The 20,585-nt window shown below is 34.4% G+C and overlaps 1 protein-coding gene across 2 annotated transcripts in view; it reads left to right on the top strand.

Moving 5' to 3' along the window:
* Positions 1–8,676: 8,676 nt before the first annotated feature.
* The window catches only part of LOC149802800 (serine/threonine-protein kinase SBK1-like), an 84,321-nt gene continuing 72,412 nt past the window's right edge, over positions 8,677–20,585 (top strand). For both annotated transcript variants that reach the window (XM_089952234.1, XM_089952233.1), the window contains exon 1: positions 8,677–9,059. The gene's annotated coding sequence lies outside the window, so the exon portion shown is untranslated. The remainder of the gene's footprint in view (positions 9,060–20,585) is intronic.

The raw sequence follows: 20,585 nt of genomic DNA, 5'->3' as shown, positions 1-20,585 counted from the left end.
TATGAGCAAATACAACATAGTACTCCGCCAAGTTCTGGTTGCTTTCCATACAATGGAAAGAAGTTCTTGGTGGACGCTTACTACAACAGCAAATCTGATTTTTTTTTATAAATTAGTACCGTTTTAAATGAATAGTGATTAACACCGTTTTGATTGGGTATTTTAAAATTTGCCAAAATAGCATGTGATTTAATCTTATCCCATCCTTCTTTCACTTCATGTGGGAGATTGTGGCTGGTGTAAGAGATGAGATTGTTTTAGCAATACTAGTAAACGGCAAGAGTATATGAGATACCCGTCGTCCTGCGTTCATCCATCCGTCAGTCTGCTAGACGAACCTTGTTGTTACTCTAAAAAAACCGTTTGTGGGACAGTCACGAAACTTGTCAAAGTACTTCTTCGGACATCCAGTTGGTCCTAAATGAAAAGGGCGCCCCATGGATATCCGCCATGGCTGAAATGGCAGACGTTTTGAAAATCGTTTTTATCGCTACTACTCGTTATCGGACAGTCATATCAATAGAAAGTTTTCACTAAGAGATTTATTATATCTAGTTGTTTATAAATAAAACGTTTGCCATCATAAACTAAACACTTTAGATGATATTAGTTAGTCCGATCCTAGATGAAAACGATTAAATCTGACGGTGAACATGACTTCAGGGGGCGATAATCTTGCTATAGATACTGTGCCCGACATAGAATAACGCTGGAAGGCCTGTTCTTAGATGCATAGTTGTACATAAATAACCTTGATGCCAATATGTGCGTACCTGCCACAGTGGCCAGCATGAAAACCTTGCTTTTGCTTGTCGTTCGGAATGGATTGAGTTTTAATTAAACGATTTCTTATGATGTTTAGTTCGTCTTTAAAATGTAATTAAATCTCCAACCTAATGGCCATGGCAGCCTCTTGGTCAGCTTTATTTCTGCTTCGTGTGGTTTTCAAATAATGATTTAATATTAAGTTTTGTTGGACCTAAATGAAAATGATTTTGATCACCTCCGATATAGCCGTTATGACGGCAAAATTGAAAATCAATTTATGGCTACTTGTCCTTAATGGCTGGCCATATTGGTAAAGGGTTTTCAGTCGAAACATTATTGGAAAATGTAAACTGTAAAAAAAACCAACTGATCTGACCTCCATTGTTGTAAACACAGTGGCCAGCTACAATATCGTGATATAGCTACTCCTCTTGAACTAATGGTGCGGTTGATTTGCGTTCCTCGCTTCACACTTCCAGTAGTATATAATTGATTCTGAGCGAAAACGGTCTGGATCTTGCCATCAACACGATGGAGTTATTGTTTTCATTCTATTTACATCACTGATCTCATGAACAGTCACATTTATATATGCAACAGATACTCCAAATTCCGACCTTTCCAAGCAGTCAAACAAACGTAAGTTACTTATGACCACCCGAATTAACTTAAAGTCAGTAGAAAATTCCTTATTTATCAACGTCATGTTTTTCTAGCACTTTTATGAGAGATAGAATTCGTACACCAATGTGTTGGAGATAGACCTGATGAAACCTAGTGGCATCGCTGCTAGATCCACCACTTTCGTAGCTAAGACAACTAAAACAATTTATAAAAAATTAACCAAACATATTTTTTAAACAACTCAGTAAACGTGAATACAACGGTTGTATATGTTTTCCTGCACTAAGCATATTCATTAAAAGTACACACGAAACTAAGAACCCGTTTTCCTGAGACAAAGAAGAGTTGATATTTTTTGCCCATTATATTTGGGTCAAAGTCAGAAGCTATTACAACGTTTCTTGCTTTCAACATGACAATTCAAACATATTAGAAAAGAAAATATTACTGATGCCGAGTATGGCATTCTATAGTTCCTAAAGAATATCCTACATGGTCTGAAGTGACAGAGAATACAAATACAGAAGAAACGAACTTATCGAGGATTCGTGTAACTATATTTAGGTCTGTAGAGTATCATTCCTTTCGAGGATTTCATGCTTTCTAATATTTTATATCTTAAGAGTATGTTATTTTTATTATTTTTTATTTTGTTGATATGGTGTGTTCCCGTTTTTATTTTTTCGGGAACAGGGGTGCGTATGGTGGTAATTTGTGTATTGCGTCTTGCTTTCATTGTACAAGGATTTCAAAGTCATTCTTTATGTTATTTTTCAGATACGTGCACGAATTTGAGAAACGATTATTTAAAGGTTCATAAGAGATACAAACATGGAACTGATGCATATAATTTCGTTTTGTTTCGACATATATCATTCGTCAATTTTATAATCTTGCAACTAACTGGAAGGTTATAAGTTATTGTAAAAAAAAAAAAAAAAAAAAAAACAAAAAAAAAAAAAAAAAAGAAAACGGAGAGATTAGTGTTTTAACTAGTAGCATATACGTATGAAATATACCCATGCATACGATTAATTATGATGAAACGTGTAAACTTGGCGACAGCGTAATTAGTTTATATACGGGTCCAAATTTATACACACCTAGAAGTGGTTGCTATTACACAATATAAGAAAGTGTTCCCATTGGTGAGAGTTACAAAATCAATTCCTGGTGATTAAGCTGTGTATGTGAGTTGGTGGCTGATTTTGTGCTTTTGAACCCCTTGGTGTTTGAAAGTTTAAAATTAATCATACAGAGAGCAACAGGAAAATCTTGCGAAAACAATGATGGCATATATAAATTTATACCAGAGAGCACTCTTGTGATAACTATAGTTACTTGATCAAATTAGGTCAAAACAATAGTTTTGTATCGATGAATGCATTTATGAATACGCACCAGCCTATGTAGAATGCATGGGTGTTCAGTTGGTAGAGCTTCAGGTTTGAAATCCAATGATCGCTTTTTTAGTACTCGACCAGGCCAGCCAGGTCGGCTGCCTCACTATGTCCATTGGCAAAAGTACTTATTTCCCGATTCCATGGCATAAAATAGTAAATTTGTTGAGAGTACCATTAAAACCAATTAAACAAAACAGTATAATCCGAGCGCAGAGTAGTTAAATGGCAAGTAGAATGCAGAGTGTGACAGAACGTGAATATAGATAGTAACCGTACTTGGTTGTTTATTATAATTGTTTTACCTTACCAGAGACCGCTAGCATTACGAACGTTTGACCGCATGTTGTTTTCAATGAGCCAGAAATAAATGTGTTGTCTTACCTTGCACGAGATGTGCTTTTGTGAGATTACAAATCACGTCTGATATAAAATCAAGGTTATGATATATCAATTATTGTTCATTAGGGAACAAAAATCTCTAGAAAAAGAGTATTAAAGCACTATGCCATGTGTAACAGTCCTGTGGATATATACTTTCCTCTCGTGTAGAAACGCTAAAATATAATGTTATGTCATAAAGAAGTATAATGCATGTACATGGTATGATGTACTTTTCCCAGCTCTCATTTAGAGGAAGTAGATTGTAACTTTCTAAAGATAAAATATTGTTGAAAATTACAGGCTGTGACGTTTTGAACCTGAAACTAATAGAAATTGTAAACTGTTATACGTAATTAATTTGTACTATGTTCTGGTTTTTCTCAATGATTATATGTTATGTACAGCTGTACTTTGTACTCGACCGTGTCCAAAATTAAGTTACTGGCGTACCTGACGATGGACATTTATCTTGTTAGCAACATAATCCAAAGCTAATAGTTTGTTTTTGGAAAATATTAATTTTTTCAGATTATTTTAGTAGTGAACACGTTTATCTCAATTTGAGTTAAAGGGACAGTCTTAATTCTGACATTAGAATCTGCAAGAATGGAATATTTCTGTTAAGGAACAGTGTTTTCAGGAAATGGTAATTGTGACCTACTTCAAGTAGAGGGATATTTCTTGCACAGAAATGTTATTTTGGAATTATAGTAAATTCAGACAGGGTCATTTGGAATTATTGATATATCAAAAAGCTGTTAGCACAACGTCGCACTCTAGGCCATTGGCACATTAGTACATTTAAGACTACAAGCACATCAACACATTGAATATCGGAATTTATTCGGAATAACACTGCAATTCAGTTGGAACTTTATACACTTAGACTTGTGATGAAACCTTTAGGACTGGTATTTCATTCACGATTCTGTAAGTTCTTTTTAGTGTTCACTTTTTTGTTCTATGTAAATAAATTACTTATTGAATTTTACAACACTTTTTGGGTTGCGCTCTTTTCTGCTACTTGGGATAAGACCATAGTGTCGTAAAAAGTTATAATTTGGTATATACTTAATTCTCTTTCAATATTTGTTTCAATGTCTATCTTTGCTCCAGATCTTGACGTGTTATTATTAAATTTAGCAACAAAAGTTCATCAAAAGAGACCTCGTGTTACTAGACTCATTATCCATGACAGCAACGGAATCAATATGTCCTATGCATGTGTACATGATATGAACTTACGGGATAATTACTTTTGTAATTCTGACTACTGTATAGATCCGTGCATAGATGTCTTTTTGTAATACTGAGTATTGCAAAGAGCAGAACGCAGATGTCCGTTATCTTAGACATTTATACTGACACAGATGTTGGTATGATACTGAAACCTGTTAAAGTGGCAAATCATCTGTCAGGTAAAATGAAAGCATCAACCGGACCAGCCAGAACGTTACTCATCAGTACACCACCAATATATATGTAACAAGATAACCAGGTTGGATTTCGGATTTATAGCATAACTCTTTTGATGGTGATACAAATACAATGTTTGATGATGAATGACTTGAATGAGAAAAGAATTATGATTAATACGTGCGTGTATAAGGTCCAAATATTGGACAAATTAACATAATCCACACGAAACTAATCATGTAACAAATGAAAATACAAATAAATGACCTTACACATAATAAGGGTAAAGGTGACTGATTCACAGCAATTTCACACGACGAAATGAATGATTTGTTTTACTCAAGCAGTAAAAATGAATTTACTCAAATAGTGACGAATGGGGTCTTTTACTCTTTTCAATTACGGATACTTATCAGTCAAACAACTGTAGCAAGAAATGCATCAATAAAAAAATCAATGTTTAGACAGGTAGACTTGCATCTCATTTTTCGAACAAATAAATATTCAGTTAACATTGATCGAATCATACGGCTGAAAATCTTTCGTCACAAATGTAAGAGAAATCCCTTAAAGTGTGGACCATATAATTCTTAATTTGATCACTGATATATAAGAAGACCACTTTTTTCATTACAACAGCCCAAACCGACTCTGCGGATAATAATTTTTATCACTCAATTAAAATAAAAAGAAAATTATACAATAAACAACAACTTATACACATTTATAGTCCGTAATAGACTAAGAAAACATAGCAGGAAACAAAATTGCATAGACATGCAGTTGCAGATCAATGGCAATGAAAAGCAGCAGTTAGTTTACAAAATATTTCCTTAGAGTAAAAAATAGTGTCTGCATTATTCAGAGTAAATACGTCAAGATAAAGACAGCTGTTATATAATTCATATGCATTTTTAGGCAATGGTCGGTCAGAAAAATTTACAAGGTAACTGGACATAGAACGGTTTATGTATGATTGAAAGCTTTCTGCATGGACGTACCAGAATTATCCAAATCCTTCTGTGTATTCACACATTCTATAAATTTAAAATTTTTTCGTCATTTGTACATTCTTTATTTGTACATTCGGATTTTGATCTTTATTCAGTAAGAAATCTGTACAAAGTGGCATTTGTTTTCATGGAAGTTAAGTTAGAAAACAATCTGTGAATTATGTGTTAGGTTCTCATTCATTTTCATGGAGGTTATAGTTAGAATACAGCCTGTGAATTGGTCTTTAGGTTCTCATTCATTATCATGGATGATACAGTTAGAATACAATCTGCGAATTGATTTTTGGGGTGTCATTCATTTTCATGGAGGTTACAGTTAGAATACAATCTGAGAAATGGTGCTTAGATTCTCATTCATTTTCATGAAGGTTACAGTTAGAATACAATCTGAGAAATGGTGTTTAGATTCTCATTCATTTTCCAGGAGGTTACAGTTAGAATACAGTCTGCGAATTGGTTTTTAGGTTCTCATTCATTTTCATGGAGATTACAGTTAGAATACAATCTGCGAATTAGTGTTTTGGGGTCTCGTTCATTTTCGTGGGGGTTACAGTTGGAATACAGCCTGAGCATTGGGTTTTAGGTTTTCATTCAGTTTCATGGAAGTTACAGTTAGAATACAATCTGCGAATTGGTTGTTAGGTTCTCATTCATTTTCATGGAGGTTACAGTTAGAATACAATCTGTGAAATGGTGTTCAGGTTCTCATTCTTTTTCATGGAAGTTACAGTTAGAATACAATCTGTGAATTGGTTTTTAGGTTCTCGTTCATGTTCATGGAAGTTACAGTTAGAATACAATGGGTGAATTGGTTTTTAGGTTCTCATTCATTTTCATGGAGGTTACAGTTAGAATACAATCTGTGAATTGGTTTTTAGTGCCTCACCAATCTATAGTTGAGAGGATATTTTAAGTCTTACTGTCGCGTTTCTCTATTATATATAATAGATAATGTCAGAGTAAAGATGATATAAATTAAAACTGGCTACGTACGTCAGAGGAGGCATTATTAAAAATGCAAGCCAAATGAATAGAATTCAATGTATACTTATGTCAAGATTAGGACAGCGAAACGGGGAGTGTTCGCATATGCTTATACACTATATAAAACCCCAATTCCTGTTTCATTTTGTGTGAATATATTCTGATTTTGTTTCTAACCATTTTACAATGGAACTGTATGTGGCTCTAATAAAAATCACGCTCACACCTACTCCACATTAATACATTCCCAAGGAGTCACGTACTATAATTTTCATCCAGACTACTTAGTAGGAAAACAGACTTACTGTACGAGAAATTCAGATGATCCTGGCACCGGCATGAATGGCTTATTTGCCAGATAATCATAACTCATCATCTCTATTGCATTTCACATCATCTTTTGAAGCATGTGTTTTTTTCCAAAGTTCGTATACAGCGTAAGAAAAACCAAACAGATGATCCCAAGTAAACGAAAAACCATAGTGGTGGAAAATGTACATTTCCCAAATTTGTTGTACTTTTTTCGTCGTCATCATCGAAATAGTCAGACTCGTTTTCATCATTTGAAACGTGTGGAAGCTTAGGCGACTTTTATTTGAAAAATTAAAGAATCAAGTTGTTTATCTTGAGTATATACTGTTCTTGTAGTTTATAAATGAACATGGAAGGGCAATACAATCCACCAATTATAACAGGTCTCGAGCCCAAGAATACGCAGGAGTCCTGACATTCATTGGACTTTGCCTATGAAAGAGTCCATTCCGGACCGTGTTGGGTAGCAGCCCAAACAGCTGAAGCCATGTTGTGTAGCGGCCCAAATATCTGAAACTATCTTGGGTAGCGCGTCCTTCCGAAAGCATTTGTAGATGCTACGCATGACGGATTTACAAAACGATTGTTAAAATTTATACTACGTGCAACAAATTGTTCACTTGTAGAAACGTTGTTACTAAAGAGAATGAAAAGAATGTGAAATGTTAATTTCCTTTAGAGACATTTCACGTCCGATTGATATATAATGAGGATGTTGATTCTACTAGATTATGACCTTATTAAATTCTAAACAAATTAGCATGTACACAGTTTTAGATAATATACTGATTTTATGACTCAATATTGCCAGGAAGGTCAAGTGGGATGATTTGTGAAATATGTCACTCAGTGATGAATTTGTCATAGAGTCCTGAGTGTGCGACGATACCTGGTTATGTACATGGTCTTCTATTGTTATTTTGTAAAAAAACAATTCTTCTTATTTTGTTTGAAATACTTTTTATTTTTTTTAACATAGCCGATTACAAAATCTGAGGACCACATGACAGATGGGTCAGCCATGACCAAATGTGTTATCCTCGTTAAAGATAGTTTATTATTATTATTATTATTATTATCATTATTATTATATATTTAATTGGAGCGGACTCATATGCTTGGCAATCACAGAATAATATTTTAGTCCAAAGTTAACGTACTCTGTGTAATTTTGGTGAATAATCCAAGCATATGATTCCGCTCCAATTAAATTATATATATATATATATATATATATATATATATATATATAGAGAGAGAGAGAGAGAGAGAGAGAGAGAGATAAAACGAACTGATGATTTAAGCTGAGAGCTGCGCGAAACTAATGTACTATCTATACCTTAGGCAATTTCTGAATTTCAACCTGTTCTGGTGTAAGCTTGATCACGGCTGGGCGAAGCACAGAGCTGAGAATTTGAATCATGACTGCATTTTCTATAACTGTTCTGATAAAGGCATGCTCAGGGAATGTGTATAGTAAATCGTCTTTCAATATAATAGTGCAGTGAAGGTTGCGACAGCCATAATAGCTATCCGTTCGACATTAGATTTGTATTAGAAACGGTTGGGTAAAGATTACTTAAACTATTTATAATTCTTGTTTTGGGGTATAACGCCACTTCTCAGCACATGATACACGATACATTATTGGTGGATGAAAAGCACAGGAAAACCCTTTGAGGAACCACCGACCCAGGGTAAGCTAGTGGAAGCTTTCTAACATACCCATATTGGCCGAGTCCGAGACTAAAACCCAGGCGGAAAAAAGGTTAGATGACAGTGATCGGTAAAGGCGAGCGCGTTAGACCACTCGGCCAACCCGGAAAACCCATTTCTAACTCATGCATTTGTGTATAAAGCAGTATTGTAACTAACTGATATATTGCGTAAAGTGTCTGTCAGTCGCTACGGTGCTTTCTCACAACGATGTTTAGCTATGACGCATGTGAAGAAAGTGTGTATGCTGGCTTACTTCAGTTAATAGCAGGACATAAGGCATCAGGTTTGCTGGAATCTACCTGTTATTTGCTGTTTCTTGGCAAATGTTAAAGAACAAGTACAGCTCAATATCAGCCTTGTAAAACTACTTACAAACATCTTCTCATTTATTCTTCTGTATGGATTATGCATCAACATCACAGGGCGCTGAGCAATTCAGGTACGTTTTATAAGATTGTTGTAACTATTGTGTAGTAAAAATAATAACCTGTTATGATCAATATAATGTTGTTTTTATAACAAATCTATAAAAACATAAGTATGTCTCCTTTTCTATTTAATTACATTTTGCATCATTAGGGTACAATATTTATGCGTTAACGTAATCTTGCATTTCTTAATAATGTCCTCTTTCCTTTGCAATTAGTAATCAATAATCAAATCATTCGATCCACTACTTCCTTCCATCCATCCATCCGTCCGTTCGTCCGTCCGTCCGTCAATCAGTCCATCCGTCCGTCCGTCCATCCATCCATCCATCCATCCATCTATATATCTATCCATCCATTTGTCTATCTATCTTTCTATTCTCTTCACCTAGCACTCTTCTATCCGCAACCAATATTGATCATTACCTGTATAAACAGTGAAATTATTAAAAAAAATACAAGTTTTAAGGTTACTAAGGCACCACCATGTAGAAAAAATCCCTCCTACTACGCTACTCACTTGCAGAAAATATTTCCTACACAACAATATCAGATGAAAATATTCTTACTTCATGCCGATGATTTGCACTAGCGCAGACCTTACAAGTCTTGAATTAAAGTTGTCTTCATGCGAAATATGTAAATTCTTGTGAGCAGAATTTTCAGTTAGTAAATAATACTGATTAATAGCGAATAGCATACAGAGTAAGCAATCGAGAATTTTCAAAATTAAAAATACATTTTTCACAAAGATTTTAAAAAGATGAAAGCTGTCTTTTTCGGTGAGAAAACATTTCTGTTTTCGAAGCCAAAATTATAGGTCATCATGTGTATTAATATTCGCCTGTAAACGTAACACTAGCTGATGTTTGCTTTATATAATATTTGTTGAATTAGTCATTTAAAATGCTTTTAATTTAACGATTATTTTTAACAAACACCCTGATATATTAAACGAGTTTCTCGTATATTTCTGACTACTTATAGGCAAGCTTTCCTGTAGAAATAGTTCTTTGGTATTTTGGCAATTTTTAGTCCCAGTTTCATTACATGATCTAACGCATGGTTGTCCAATATACGGCCCTCGGGTCAGAATCCGACCCGACAGAAAGTTTATATCTGTTCCACATCCTTTCATTTCTTGCACCATACCTCGACCCTTCTAATGTCTTATCTTTTTCAAAATTTGGTTAGCGATAACGTAGGGTCACTTTTTGGGCACCTGTTTTATTGTAAACGCTAAGTTTATCAGCCAATCATATGAAGGTTTATATTTTTGCTTTCGGGAGACTGCAGCGCATCAGTTTGTTCGAACGATTTGATTCGCTTTCATATTTTTTAAAGCTGCATTTACTTTGGCTAATTAAAAGTTTACCAGACTATGATCCCTAATCGGTCGCTGTCAGATCATCACCTTTGATAGTGGATGTCTGACTTTAATCAGATTGCTCCTATTAAGCAAATAAGCTCGTGACTGTTTAGGTGAATTACGCACGGTGAAGGCTATTTGGCTTGGGGTGTTTAATATAACAAGACATATTTTGTAATGTTTCGTCTGGGCATTATTGTACAATAGACACGTCGGTAGAAAACATTTAGACTGGATGGTTGACTCGTTTTGTTCCGTTGGTCCTCTGGGTTTCCATTTGTTCATCCTTCTCGTGTGTGCCAGTTTTCTTTGAATTGTAGAAATGGTACGTTTCTTGTTACTAATACAAAAACGCAAACATTCTCACACACGATTTTGGATCTGGATTACATACTATGCACTAAAAAACGACAAAGTTTATGTTAATGATTCGAATAGTTTTCTTAGCGAAAACTATCTTCAATTTTTTAATTTTTATTTTAAATAATAATATATGTGTAGTCAATAATGTGTTATAACTCTATGATTTTAAACTAAGTAACAGAAAGAAGCAAAACCAACAAGTTTTGTTAAGCTTAACAAATTATTTTGTTATCTAAGTTATAAAATGAACATTTAAGATGAACTTACGTTATTCCGATTTCATTCCCAAAAAATGATAAGTTATACACATGTTCAAAGAACTCGAGTGTTCCAAATGAATTCCAAGTCCTGAACGTGCTGATGTACCAGTAGTCTTGAATATCAAATGCCACCACAATGGATTTGTCCAAAACTCCTTTGGATGAATTCACAGTTAATCCAGAGTAAATGAGCACTTTGAAATTCCAGTGAATAACAGAAACAAGTGGCTCCTCTCAAATTATATTTAGCACAATATTAAATGCATCGGCAGACTGTTTTTAAAACAAGAACAACAAAACAAAGAATGAATTATTTGTCCATTTCTGCGTCTTATACATACACTACGGATCTAGATCGCAATATTTTCCTACTCCATCTCTGTCGCAATACCTACCACTTGACATATTTCACCATATCTCGAGTCCCAAAAGATCCCACTTGACTCAGTCATCATTTGGGAAATTACCCCAAAAATTACCAGCAAATTTATTATTAAGATTGATCTTAAAACATAAATTATTTTAAGACATAGTATAGATATACATAACCGAATGCAACAGCCAAAGTTGTTGTTATGCATTCATGTCTTTGCATAATTATTTGTAGCTGATAGCATTGCTTTCAACCACTGAAAGACCGACGAATCTTAATGCCATAAGATTTCTTTGTTTGAACAAAAACTAATATCATTGTAAACGTTCCGTATCTAATTACGATGTAAATGGATATCACCTTTTGTAGACTCTTCAAAATTGACGGAAAATAAAATGTGTAATTAACGTGGAACTAAGTTAAATCAAAAAAGTAAATTCACTGATGCTCAAAGGTTGCCTAAAAAAATATTTTAAAATGAGAAATCGTGATATTATAGAATTTGAGTGAAATCATGATTATGAAAATAGCTCATACAAGTTAAAACGATAATTATTTTATATCATTAAGTTAAAAAAGAGCTAAAGAGCGTGAGCAAACGAATACGCAAAAGGTGTCTGGATGTTTAGCATGACAGTTTACAAATACACATTAAGCTGACAAATACTTTTTGTTTGATACATATGTGGGTTCTGCATCTTTACCATCCGAATGTGATTAAATGAAAGCGTTTCTGCATCTTCTACAACTTAAACATCATGCTCTGTTTAAAATGAAATTCAGACCTCTTTAAGTAGGACTATTAAATGAGTTTCATCATTAATTTCATTCCTTGTTTCCCCATTTTGGCTCGGATATGTAATAGAGCTATCTTTGTTTTAATGAGATGTGCCCTGTGATGATGTTCTAGCCGAATACGTTCTTCAACGTGCTATATGTGTTCGGTAAGTATCAGACACTCGACTTTATACATTAGGGCTTTTTTTGGATTATCTTACTTTTCTTTAACTATTCTGGTATATCCAAACTCACTCGCAACTGAATACAGATGACTGTCCTTGTGTGATGTTAAAACTTGTATATCCATACATGTGTGATTTGGATTTTTAAGGTAGCTTTAACAAAGTTTCAGTCATATCGCAGCGATTTCTGCCTTGTTTATAGAGATGTCTAGCACTGAGACATCATGCCGCAGATACGGAGCATCATATTCCACCCAGCCACAGTTTCCTGACACTGGGCCGACCAGTTATAATAGTTACCGATTAATGCTGAGCGTAGCTGTTAATACCATTTTTATATATTTGGTATAATTCAACCGTGGTTCGAACTCGCGATCTAAAGCATCCGAGGCGGACGCTCTAACAACAACTTAGGCCACCAGAGCAGTACATACATACATACATACATACATACATACATACATACATAATCATTGCTTTCAGTGTGATGGACATATTAATATAACACCATATTGATTGTAATGACAAAAACCTGTAAAATAAAACGTAAAAAGGAAAGTCGCTCACATAATCCATGTCAGTAATTGACATTTAATTAAGTTTGGAATAGAATTCCATCATAACATAATATGCCAAGCCAATAAATTTCATAGTTCATTGCTTACTCCGTGGCAATAAAAAGATTGTAGTTCATTTATTAAATTGTCAACATCAATTCATTTCACATTATCTCGCTTAAGTTTGTTTTTAAATTAACCATTTTAACTTGTAAAGTATATTTTGTAAGGATTAGCGCCTAATGCTATGGATACTTACCAAAGTTCCTATCATTTTGAATCTCGAGTTAAATTCCTGATAATTATTACAACAAGCAGCCAGTGTTTGTCAAACTGGCTTTAGGGAAGCAAGGCTGCCAAAGTTATTTGCATCAATTATTTCACAATGTACGGAATGGCCTGAACGAACAGTGAATTTCAAACTTGTTACGATAAAATTTTATCTTGAGTTAGTCCTCATAAGGGAATTTAAAAGTGAAAAGAACAAAGTTGATACGAATATTTGAAGCAAAAACCTGCCATTCGATGTTTTCTGTAAGGAAACAAATAATAATTAAAACTGTACATTCACATTTCCAATACTTTCACATTTCCAAGCACTGACAAACTGTTTTTTATATCTTTAGATTTTAAAATTTCTTCTCTTGTCAATTTAAATGTTCTGAGAGTAAAATGACAAACATGTGCAATTTTTTAATGAGTAATCAGTAAAACAAACAGCATAGACCCCGATCTACATGAGTTATGTTACAGTAGATGAGGATATTAGCTGTTTGGTAAGAACACAAGAATTTCTCTTGTTTAATTTAAACTATGTAAACACCCTGATATCGTATGATTTTTGTTGGTTCCACTATTTACGCGCAGACTTAACACAAAAAGATCTTACCATGGTTTACTTCCGCTCTCTAATGAAACCGGCTATTGAGCCCCAAGATATTTACGAAACATTGACTGCTTCTGGACTTAGATAACATGATTATTACATTTTGCAATTCTATACTAACTTATTATACTTCCTATGATTACGAAAATGCAGTTTTCATAAGCAGAATCAGATTGAAGAAACGTGCAACTTTCAAGTCCACTAAACTGAATTAGAAAACAAATACACTGCATTATTCCACTACCCATTACCAAGTGTTTAGGAATACTTTCATCCCAGTAGAGAGTTATCCCCCTTGTAAGAGTAGGTGGCTAGAAGTAAATTAGCCCATTAAAAACTTGAAATACAGTTTCTGTTTACGTTTATCAAATGGTGCGTTAATATAATATATGAATACTGCATATAAGAAGTTTTTAATTTATATTCTCAAATCACTGACTCAGACAGTCTCTTATGATCAAACAATAATTGAATCATTCTAAGAAATAAATACAATACTTAACCAAACATTCAGTTTTCTCAGTAAAAGTTACTACTTACGATGACTTCAGTTTTAAATCGCAGAATGCATTTACTCTGTCCCCTATATAGCTAATAATATAGGTCAGTAAAATATACGATTTATAATATTTACAGCAGGTAAAAATCAAATAGTATCTTGCCATGTTTTTTATTCTACTCATCAGGTTCAAGAGAATTGACAAATTTTATTGATATGTCTGTCTCGACTGACTCGCAAACCTCTAAAGAAATGTAGGGTAAAACATGTCAATTTATTGAATTTATGATCATCGACGTATTCCTCAAATTCATTTTTTGTTGACACTTACAGGATAAACACAGAACAGTTGCTTATAGTAATTGTACACTAGCAAATGGATGGTTGCATATTCTTTTTTTTCTGGCACTGCCAATATAATATTGTTAATTTCTATTTTTTTTAAAAATGTGTGTAGAAGTCATTAGATATAGGACGGAACTCCTGTTCTTGGTGTTATGAAATCCGAAATTGGGACTGCTATAAGCAAGGTACACCCTTCAGCATTCGCTGTAGTTGTTTATATCTCGGGATGTCTTGGATCTTTCGCCCTAGTTAAGTGGGTTGAGAAGCAACAACTGCAACAGCAATAAACTGAATAGCAGTACTTCAGCCGTTAATCAGGATATGGGGTTTACAATGTGTTTAAGACAATTCAAAAAAATATTTCGGCACGTGTTAACATCGCTGAATGAGTAAAGCCAAGTGGGATTAGAATTTATCTGGTCAAAGTGATGATTTCTTACTGACGTGTGAAAGTTACGTCCTCATGTTACATTACTGTAACTGCCACAATGTACGTTAAACGCCTTTCGCAGATGTGGTTGCCCTTCATGAAGACGGTTATATATGAATGATAATTGGAATTAATAAAAATATAAAACCCAAATTTGTCACACTACACATGATTATTTAAAGAGGTATTCTTCTCATCCTCTAACAGATGTAAATTAAATTAGCCACAGTGCCCCAACTATCACCGCCACCATACACATAACCACACATATATGAGTGGTAACTGCAATTAATGATAAGATAAATCATAATTGAAGAAAGTTTCTTTTCTATTTGATAATCTTTCAGCTGTATATAGAAACAATTATCTTTAGGCACTTTTGTACTGCTTTTGTCGAGTCAAATGATTTCTTGCAATTCCTAGAACTATGCCATCATGTTGTTATATCCTGTGCTTACGGTATCCTACAACATATAGCCATACATTATCTAATATTACCGGATTCGGCTAGATTCAATTCTGATATGTAAATTCTAAAATCAGTGAACATAGCTTTTTATCAGTGACCATGCCATTTTGTTCTAACTAAACATTCTTATTTCCCCAAGCACGTATACATGTGCACACTATTATTTATCACTTTACCAAATGTAATTCTAAAATAATCTTAAAATCACCCCTACCTCGCATACGTGCCTGAGAGAAACGCAGACATTTTAGGATTCCACCATACTCAAACACAAGCTAAAATTATAAAGGTAAACATATAAGCATATTTTACTTTTCTAGTGACAACGCAGATGTTAACGAATCCTGTTATCTGCCAATATGGCGGTGATCACCGGTACTTTGGTTAAAAATGCACAATATTGATGTCTTTATTCACAATAGTGGTAACTTAATTAACCCCCTGTCAGATGAATCAACATTTGAAATATTTATATAAAAAAATCAGAGACTTAAAAAGTAATCATAGAGAGCATCAGATCTTAATAGAACAAACTGACTCTGAAGTTAAAAGTAACCCAAAACTTTAAAATTACCAAAGATATGGATTCTCATCCCTTTGGGGATGGGGTGGGGGTCAATAATACACATCATTTTGTTTGCTGGAGTAGGGGAGAAACGATGGAAAGTTGTGCCTGACTTCGTATCTGCTAGCGTACGTTTAAAGGTTTAGTTATATGCATGTGCACCCACAACATTATTAAGGCTTGGTAGCGACATAACGTATACTGCATCGTACGAAAATATACGTTGTTGAGGGTTGAAGGCCTTAAAAATATCAACAATTCCAGGCTTGTAGGCTGTAACTCAGGACGTATCGGGTGGCATGTGAAATACATTTACGGTGGTGGTGGATGGAAATGAATGAGGGAGATTTAAAACAAGAAGGATTTAGTGGTGTAATGGCGATCAGGCCGAGGAGTTTGGCCAAAACCATAGATTAAAATATGTAAACGAGAACTTAATTATAGCTTTATTATCCTAATGTTATAGTTATCATAATAATATCACAATAATATGAGAAATATGTTTAGCAGTTTGTAAAGTTATTTATGGAGGAAATAATCCAAACGGAATCCTGTTTAACAAAATCATTTAGGTAGAAAAAGACCCAGTAAAAATTCAACTGAATAATATTGAATCTTGACAAATATTGATCCTATACTTTGCTGGGTTCCTTTAAAACCTGAGGATGTCACCATTTCACCATAGTATGAGTCTTGGATTTCTCCCTGGAGTTGAGAATCCCAGCCATTTTTCACACGTAAACGAATTAATCCGATGCTGTTTGGCGACACCCGTGGGTGAACGATTTCAGTCAAAAGCTGAAACACAGGATTTGATGACGCGATCGTTGCAAACATAAGACGCTAACATTACGCTATGTCGAATTATCCTCAGTCCTCGTTCGCCCTTCACATAATATTCCAGCGTCCTTGTAGATCACCAATATCTAATGCACACTTTTTCTTTTCAGATCCGCTTAAAGAAGCGTGCATGCCTCTCTTTATTCCCTTTCGAATCAGTTTGTGCGCCACGTGCGAATGTTTTTATTATTAGATTAGTCACTTACGTAATTCGTCGAAAGTCACATCACAACTTTTAAAGCCTTCGGGAAATAAACGGTATTTACGAGCGTCATCATTGAAATAATTAAAGGGTGGCACCTCCTAATTCTAACCTGATTATTTAAATTTAGCATCTTGATTCTTTTAAAGAGCGGCTTATGTCAGATAGCTTATTTTTACAAGTCACTTCCTTCCTTTCAAGCTTGAGTTAGATTGGAAGAACTGTGAAATTTATGATAAAGGCGGCATTGAGGCTTTAAGGTGTATCATTTTAAATCACATAAAGGCATCCATATTCTTAAGATATTGAGACAGTTATACTAAACTGAATTCTATTGCATTAATTTTAATTTAAAAGAAATAGAACATATTTCAATAAAATGGCTTTGCACATGTAAACTTAGACACCTATTCATGAACAAAAGAAAATGAATTATGAGTGGCAAATTATATGGCTAAAGATCTTTCTTTTTAAAAAATATTACACATTATCAATCAAGACCAGCAAGGATTCAGGTCGATTCTTCAAAAGTCTTTCATACATGTGTGACTGTCTGATCGGGGGTGGTGTCCACGGTTTCTGGCTCCCCCCCCCAATCAGGCTAGAAGGTACATAGGTCACGGTAGTAACGATGATGGATGTATACTTGCTCTTAAGTAGAATGCGGATTCAGTGTGGCCTGATAAACACGGATTATAATTCATCATTCTGATATATGGGCTGACTGCTTGAAACCCTCATGCTTAGGAAATATGTTCTCGCTGTATTTTTATCTTCGCATTTTGTTTTCTCTGTCATTAAGAAAGGATATGACGCATATTTGGTACTTCTAAAGAAGACACTTGGAGGTATTTGATTAGTTCTTCAGCACATATACGTTATTCAATTTGATGACAAACAAGGCTGTGATGGTGGTGCTGGAGAGGGTGTGTGATGAAGTTGTTTTTATTGTTTCTGTGCTTTTGGAAGTCACTTTAGACTACCTTGAAGAAGTTAGCACTGGTATTTTCCGGTCTGCTTCTATTAAAATTACTTGTCAACTCCTCGATATTCTTATTCATTAGAGACACACTGTATCTTACAAGTTGTCAGAATTAACATATTTGAGGAGAGGGAAAAGGGGATATAATTAAAACCTGTTCTTAATTATAAATAGTTGTTAGAGTGTTCGCGTATCTGTAGAAACAGATCATGCGCCGCATATCTAAAATGCTCCAACTCGACATGGGCATGGGAGTGTTACTTGAAATTTAACATATTACAATATATTCTCTATATTTAACACTTCGTAACTTGTATGCATGTCATGACGGTGTGACTATATCCTTTGCATTGCTTGGTGAGCTTAATCTTCTAGGATTCCCATCTAAAGCCAAATTTTATGGGATAAGTCGTGTGTCGCAACGATCAACCTTGTAGGCTGTCATTCTGAAAGGAAATATATTTACCTTTAACTAAAATAGCTATCTAATGGGAATTTATGATGACGTTTAGGATGTGAAAGTTACAAGAGGAGGTGTATTTTGTTTGTTGTACTGATTATTCCTAACAAACTGCATAGACCAAGAACGTCCGGAGTATTATGCGACGGTAGATCTGGTCTGTGCAGCTTTTAGTTGGACTCGACTTATAAACCAGCATGGACGATAGTTTAAGGATTACGTTTTGGGACTGGAGTCCAGGTTATGAACGAAAACATTGCACTGGGATTCGTTGCTTGCATTCTTATTTAATTGATTATTTTCGTAAGCGTGCATGGTGAACACGAGGATCTTTTGCCCGAGATTTTGGCACAAATACTGCCAATTACTTGTAAATCATGCTTACTTACAATACTTGTAAGTGATCAGGTGCTTGAAATGTATAGGAGGACCTCTAATTTAAAAGGTTTGTTTTTACTACTGTAAGGACTACCATTATACACCATGTTCTTGTACGTATTTATAAGGCATACATATGAACTGTTAAGGTAATCACAAACAGATCTATATACGTTTCTAAAACGATTTTAGTCTTAAGATAAAGAAAACCATATTTGGTTTGCAGTAAATTCAGTGGTTCTTCCTCCAGCTCTCAGAAAGAAGTTATGTTTATTTTTAAAGGCTTGCAAACGTGCATATTTTCTATAAGTTAATTTATTTTTATATTGACTATTATCTTCCTTGAGAAAAGAGAACAAAAAATTAGGCCCTTATTTAAAGGTGCCATTTTCTCCTATTAGAATAAGTGTTGGCGTTCCAACATACATGAAGCTAATATATAAAGACATTCCTTCCGACATCGTTATGTTTAAGCATATCTCTCAAGCACTATTTACACTGTTAACTCTATGTAATTAAACGATATATGGATATCGTCAGTAGTTTATGTTTTCCATTAAAATTCGAATACACATGAGTAAACGGGTCGTCTCGCACTTGGTGTTGCTCAACAGTCTAAAAAAGTTTCTTTTTCAATTATCTCCTGCAACATTAACTCATGATTGCACACACAGAAGTAAAATTCAACTATTCGTATATGCTCTATCAACTTAGCGCATTCAATTGGAAACGCTCCCATTCTACCGCTGTTTTTCTACAAACAAAATACATTTTATTTACAATTTAAATCATAGCAAGTAAATGTTTGAATCCTTGTGTCCCTTATGAAACGATACTCATAATCAATGGTAAAATTCTGTGTAATAGCATGTAACGGACGACGCATTTGTGCGAGGTACTGATTTCCTACATTTTGTTTACAGGATGGAGATTAGACAGGAATCTACCTGTTATATCTTGTACTTACTGGCATTACTCCATATAACTGCATGCAACATATTCTTGCAAATTAGGAGTAGACAGGAATGAATTTGACATATCTGATTCAGTTTATGACTAAGCTACTATAGTAGAACGCACATTGGCACAGAGAAAGCTAATAAGAAGCACATTGTTCTACACCTATATACTAATATTATACACATACAATATTTCATTGATTTCAAACATGTACATTAATTTTGTAATTTAATTCGTTTATATAGCTGTATAAATTATCTAGACAAACAGTCTAGATGTCAGTATGTATGTATGGATGGGTGGATGGATGGATGGATGGATGGATGCATGTACGTACGTACGTATGTATGTATGTATGTATGTATGTATGTATGTATGTATGTATGCTTAATACGAATTAAATCGATTGTGTAATTTAAACAGTCCACCAGAAATCATATTTATTTTTAGAGTATGTTTGCAAAATATTTTGACACTTACAACTGGATAACCTGCGGACAAGAATAAAGGCATAATAATGGTTCTTAACGGAACAATTAGAATGAGGATGCTCCTGCTTAACATGCTGTGGCATGCAAAAGGCGATAGTGTGGTGTTTTTATGATTTCTTACGTAGTAAATGTAGCCGGTGGTATCG

The sequence above is a fragment of the Sinohyriopsis cumingii genome, chromosome 3 (assembly GCF_028554795.1).
Source record: "Sinohyriopsis cumingii isolate HCF-2022 chromosome 3, ASM2855479v2, whole genome shotgun sequence".
NCBI classification, from domain to species: Eukaryota; Metazoa; Mollusca; class Bivalvia; order Unionida; family Unionidae; genus Sinohyriopsis; species Sinohyriopsis cumingii.
This window is presented reverse-complemented; position numbering and strand designations above follow the sequence as displayed.